Genomic DNA, 6,352 nt, shown 5'->3' with positions numbered 1-6,352 from the left:
CAACTCGCAACTCTTTATCCCTGATAATCATCCACAGTCGACAAGCTGCAGGTGTACCACTCCTCAATCAATCAGTCAATCATTCAATTTGTTCAGTGGGGGCACAGCCGTCGTAGCCAGTAAACACCGTTCACTACAATATTCTGGACAATGCTCGGGTGTTTGCATTTATAACAATATCATCCACAAGTTTAATAACTGGTAAATCGCCATAAACCGAGCTTAACATAGAATTTGATTGACTCGTGAGCCATAGTAACCAGCCTTTCTTGCCCCTCCTTCTGTTTAGTTTCATTATCATGAAATAACGTGATAATTTCAAGTAATAACGTGATACATATCTTGTTAAAACGTGAAAAAGATCTTGTTATAACAAGAAACTTTCACGTAATTACTTGAAACTTTCACGTAATTACCTGATACTGGGCCTTTTATTTATTTCTAGTGTGACAGCAATACACCACCGTAGATAACAATATTGTGTGGCGCAGTAATATTCTCACTCTCGCACTTTCAGTTTCACTTATGAGTGAGGATACTACTGCAGAGTCTGTGCTCCCAATATTATTCCGCCACACAATTATCCCTTTTACCTGCTTAGAAATGCACCACGTTTTATTTTGTCTCACCATACTTGGTCGTGTGACTACTCGTGTAACTGTATTTTAATAGGGGAAACATGGAGGTGTTTGGTCACTTCTAACTTCATCTCTGTTTGGATCCTAGTGAATGCATTGGGCTAGCTAAGTGCTATCAAAGTTGCGCCGCGCGTCAGAGCCAGTGAGTGCACACATTGAAACGTGAGAGGTATGCATCATCTCGTCTTAATTAAGCGAAGCGAAGTTTAATATGAAAAAACGGTGAAGTGTTCCTTTAACTAAATCTTTTCAGTTGCAAATCTCCAGTAGTTTGACCTAAGGTTGCATAGTCAGATTTTCACATCACATGTTAGTTTGAGAACAGTTGAGGTGAACTTTGTGATGGTTATTGACAGGGATAAAATAGAATTTATTTTGTGTGAGGGGGACAGAAAAGTCCTCATCGGGAAGACATACAGTAAGCAAAGCACAGGATTGAAAACTCCTGGGGGATGTTATACTGTATCTGCAAGGTACACAGAGTATTGCTGTTAGGCTACTACTTTGCGACCAGACATGGTGTTGTATTCTGACTGTTAATGCATCCTTTATTTGATTGGGCTAACTATCCAATTTGAAAATACGATGAAGCCTCCAAAAGGAAAAAATCTGTGTACACTACAATGCTGAACTGGAGTAGAAGCAAGGGAACAAAGCTGGCAAGCACACTTAAGACCGGTCAAGACAGGTGTTGTAGCAAGATAGGTGTTCACATTGTAGCAAAGTCAGCCAAAAAACTGGGGTTTTTTTTGTGCAACTTTTGTTGTTCATGCAACACCCTTGATGACGACTCCTGAAATGTGGGCTTAGTGGTTTAAAAATAAACTTAATAGAGTGTTTCCAGATAAAGAAATGTAATGCATAGGCCTATTGATTGGTCATGCATGTAGGGCAAATTAAGATGAATGTATATATAGTAAGGAATATAAGGGATTTAGATTTTAAATGTGAGTGAGTTGGCACTGGGCCAGAGGGCCAGGGTGGTGTGCTGCTGGTAAGGTAGGCTTAGGAAATCATTCTGCTGAGGCACCACACCTACCGGCATCAATAATGTACCTGAGAGCAGAAAATAAATACTGTGTCTGATCTTCAGTTCAATCTCATAGCAAGCGCACAGCTACAGATTCAACTTGTTTTTAACAGTGTGTAGCGGGTGACGAATGTGCTAACCCGCGGTCCCCGCATTTTCCTTAGTATTGGTACACAGTATAACAGTTTTTTCCCAACTGTTTACACACTAAAACTAAACATTTCAGACAGTTAACAAAACTTAACACTCAAGAAGCAAAACACCTGTGCAGAGTAGCACAACAGTAAGCACAAATTCAGCTTCACACTTTTTGCGAAACATTACACACAGTGAATGTCAAAACGTAAAACACATTTTCACACCTAAAGCCCACCTTACACTGACTAGATTTGGGAAAGAATCTTGAAAGACTGTAGTCTTCTAACTAATGCCCGTCACTCAAGCTTTACTCCAAAGACTACAATCTTTCAAGAATCTTTCCCAAGTCTTGTCAGTGTAAGGTAGGCTTTAGACACAGATAAAGATTGTAAGGTTACTTCCTTCTCATTACAAAGCCCTGGCTTGCCAATAACCACACTAATGAACAAATTGAATAATCACATCCACCAGGTGTGTAAGCACACGTGCAAAATTGAAAACGCAGCACTCAGGTGTGTTATACAAGGTGCTTCTCAACATGCCTCCTCAATCCTTGATGCTCGATCCTTGAGGGGCGTTCCCACTGATCTATGACTAACACTGGACTATCCCATTGTTTTCGCCCCATCATTCTTTATGTCGATCAGTGAGGATCGAGGCCCAAGGAGCGAGGGAGGACGTATAAAAGCCCAAATGAGAGGCACCCATAGCCTGTGATGTGGATGAACTCTTATGGCCTGATCCAGCTAGACAGAGAGATGATTCGAGTATTACGTGTTGTTACTTGTTTGTATTGTTGCTATAGTTTTTCTTCAGTGACTAAGTGTACAGTACTTTTTATTTGTGTACAGATTTCTATTTTCCTACACTTTACAGTAGTAAGAACTACAATTTTGCCATTTTCTGTTGATTTACTTGATTGATTACAGTTTTTTCCAATAGCTAAAACACAATTTTGAAAATTCACACACAATTCACAAAACCACACCCCAAATTGCAAAATACCTCAATCTACCTAGAAAAATGAAACACTGCAACCAAAACTGCATATAATATTACCAAAATCAAACGTTGCACTACATGGCACACACTTCATTCTTTCACAAGATATTTGTCTAACCAACTACACACTGTTGGTCATACAATGAAAAACACTCTTATCTTTAGTATGCTTTGCCATAATACTACAGTATTAAAATTGTTTACATGCATATACATATTTGCAGATACAGATGCATGCTGTTGAATCTTTTTTTTTCACCAAAGTCAGTGCAACATATGCACAGCAAGTATATTTACATTGGACTCTCCCTTCCCCTCTCATTATCACCCCCTCTTTCTCTTCCTCTCTCTGCAATGTCTTCCATTTTTGTTGTAAAAAAGGTGCTCGTTGTTTTATGGTTTTACTGTATTGTTTTATCTTTGTGAAGCACATTGGGTTGCCCTGCTGGACAAAATGTGCTATATAAATAGAGTTGCCTTGCCTCACCTTACCTGTGGTCTTTTCATAGATTGAAGTGGTATAAATTAAGCATTGAGGTGTTTGGCTAGGTGGCACACGTATTGGTCAATTAGCTCATGTGTGTTATCTAGGATGGCATTGTTTTGAAACTGCAAACATGTTACTTTATGTCAGATTTTTGTGTCTTACGCAGAGAACCGTGTTCAGTGCATGCAAAAAGTGCCATTTTGAATTCCAAAATGTGTGTAAAGCTGAAAATATGTTTAGACATTTGGAGACTTGAGAGGATGTGTTGCTCTGTGTGTCAGTTTGAATAATTGTGCTATGAATGTCATTTTAGTGTGTTAGCAATTGGAAAAAACTGTAACTGAACATATGGTACAGTGAAAGAAAGAAATATTGTCTGCAGCATCAGTTTTGTGCATTGCTTGATGAGTTTATTGTATATTTTCTCTATCTCAAAAGTAATCATGAAGAAAGTCTTGGGTTCATCAAAATATTTTTGTCATCTATATTATCCTAATGCTCTCAAACAATATGTCTGAATAAGATCCATTTATTGGAAGAGGGTTTTTACAGATGTGTTGTTTATTGTGTTGGTGTGTATAAGATGGAGACAGTGTACAGTAAATCATTGAAAGAATGTGTTAGTGATATGAGAACAGTAAGGTTTTTATCAATTTGTGTATTGTTTTGACTGAAATATTCCATTTAGCTAACTTCCTGTTGTAAACAGGAAACATATAGGTCTGTAGGTGGTTCCCACCCCCTGGAAAAATGAGGAAGCAGTGTTTGTAGTCTCATCCCCTCAACGAAGATATTAGACTTGCTTTCAGTGACGCAAAATTAAGATTTTTACATCATTGAAAGCAGGAAGGGCAACACTGAGATCCGTATTTCTCCCGTCTCAGGGGAAACTGAGGGAATGATGCATGACCATTCAAAAACATGACTGGGTTTCTAACGATACAAAGCTGAATGCAAATGTGTTAAGTGTCCCTTTAAAGTGGCTGCTAATAACCATGCAGGCTAATGTGAGCTTTAATGTTACAGATGCAGGGGGCCGACCCACCTCAATATTATGCCGACAAGTAAAGGAATCTTGACTTCGTGAAAGGTAACGTTAGTGTTAAGCCATCGTTACACCAGAAGATTTTGACAGATTGTTGACAGATTGAAGTCTTCAGTAAAGCTTGAATTGGGGGTGTTAGTTTAAAGACTCAAATATTATTCAAATCTTGTCAAAGTAGGCTACTTTGATGTATGGGTAGCAGTAGGCAACATGTTTTTCATGAGCCGTTATTTGCTTATAGGCCTACCTGACTTGTGCAAACGTTTGTGTTTATTTAAGGTGCATGTGAGGTCTTTTCAAGTCAAGTGCGTTTTGCAATTTATGAATCAGTCTCCCTCTGTTCCCTGTTTGCAGGCTGTGAGTTGTGACGACTGCTGTTCCGAGACCACTGAATGAAATCTGGAATATTCCCAATGTGTGCCACTTCCATACAAAAAAGTTCCAGTCCCGCAAGAGTCATGACCGTCCTCACTCACCAGGTAGAAACACACACACACACACACACACACACACACACACACACACACACACACACAGAATCACATATAACATTATTATTTGTGTCTGTTACTGTGTGTAGTTTATCCCCTTTTTCCATGTGTCTGTTATTATGAGTTATGACTGTAGTGAGCTCCATCAACAGTCCAGGGTAAAGTCGGTCTGTCTTGTTACTACATGCTACTTGACTGTCTGGAGCCATGGATGCTGACCTCAACATGCTGTAAGTGTTTGTGTATTTTGAATGAGGGCAATGGGGTATGTTACTGTGCATACTCTAATTTGTTTGACATACTGTACTACTGTATGCAGTGTGATGCATGAATACAGAAACAAATCAGGTTATTGCAGCTACAGTATGTATGATAGTCTTGAGTTTTGAAATTCAATGTTTACCATTATGTTGGTGATAATGTAAACAGTGCTGTGAATATATGCCAGACTGATCATAATCATTATTTCAAGAAATTACATTGATGGTGATGGTGACAAGACCTTCATAAGGTAATCATAATTTTATGCACCTGATTGACTTACCATATCCTTATTTGTTAATTCTTTGATCTTAATCAACAATAACAGCATATATGGAAATTGCTTTTTTTTTTATCTATTACAGTAGGTGCCCTCCAGCAATCCCAGCCTGGAGCCAGTTAAGAGGCTGGTACTGCACATCAGATGGGGGATGATCTTTGATAGGCATCAGAAAGGTGGTCTGCACAAGAAGGCAAGAGCTTCTGCAGACAGTGCTGCGATTAGGTATGATACACACAGATATACTACTTTTCAGAAGTGTAGGGTCACTTTGAAATGTCCTCTTGATCAAAAGAAGTGCACCGGATACACATCTCTAAGTTTACCCCGACTTTACCTCTAATTATTGCGCCTGACTTCTAGGCTGGTCTTGTGGGCATTAATTATATTCATGGACAGGGTCAATAAACAATTATGCTTACTTTCTCTTTTTTATGTGAAGTGATGGGTGTATGTTGAAACATATACATATACGTAGTGGTTGTGATTGAGTGAGAGTTCCCGTTTTAATGTGGGAACTTGTCCTTTGTCTGTGTAATCTTTGATGTTATGGCTATGATGGGCTGGGTTAATGAATGGAAATGACCATGAGTCAAGTATTTAGTAAATAATCCTTTTCATGCATCTTTTTATATTGATCTTTAGTAAAAAGGAACTCCATTGTCCCCATGCCTAAACACTTGCTTCTTTGTTCTTTTACTTTTAAGTGTAAAGAACTTGGTTTGTGCTGGCCCCAGTTGCCCAAGGCTTGAGGCCACAAGTGCTACAAGTGCAACATTCATTACTTTAAAAACGTGAGTTGTGTAAGAATATATACCCAATGTAGGTCAAGCAAGGCCCTAAAATGTATTAGTATAGAGTGGAAACTGGAGCTGTGTGTGTGTGTGTGTGTGTGTGTGTGTGTGTGTGTGTGTGTGTGTGTGTGTGTGTGTGTGTGTGTGTGTGTTTGTGTGTGTTTGAGAGCGAGGGGGAGGGAGATA

At 39.0% G+C, this 6,352-nt stretch overlaps 1 long non-coding RNA gene across 1 annotated transcript; it reads left to right on the top strand.

Moving 5' to 3' along the window:
- Window positions 1-4,319: 4,319 nt before the first annotated feature.
- Window positions 4,320-5,344, top strand: LOC134068129 (uncharacterized). The gene is made up of 4 exons (XR_009936597.1): window positions 4,320-4,385; window positions 4,695-4,819; window positions 4,956-5,061; window positions 5,304-5,344. It is a non-coding gene; the product is annotated as an uncharacterized LOC134068129 (long non-coding RNA).
- The last annotated feature ends 1,008 nt before the right edge of the window (window positions 5,345-6,352 follow it).

This window comes from Sardina pilchardus, chromosome 20 (assembly GCF_963854185.1).
Source record: "Sardina pilchardus chromosome 20, fSarPil1.1, whole genome shotgun sequence".
Taxonomy (NCBI): domain Eukaryota; kingdom Metazoa; phylum Chordata; class Actinopteri; order Clupeiformes; family Clupeidae; genus Sardina; species Sardina pilchardus.
Note: the sequence above shows the minus strand (reverse complement) of the source record. Positions and strands in the feature narration are given on the sequence as shown.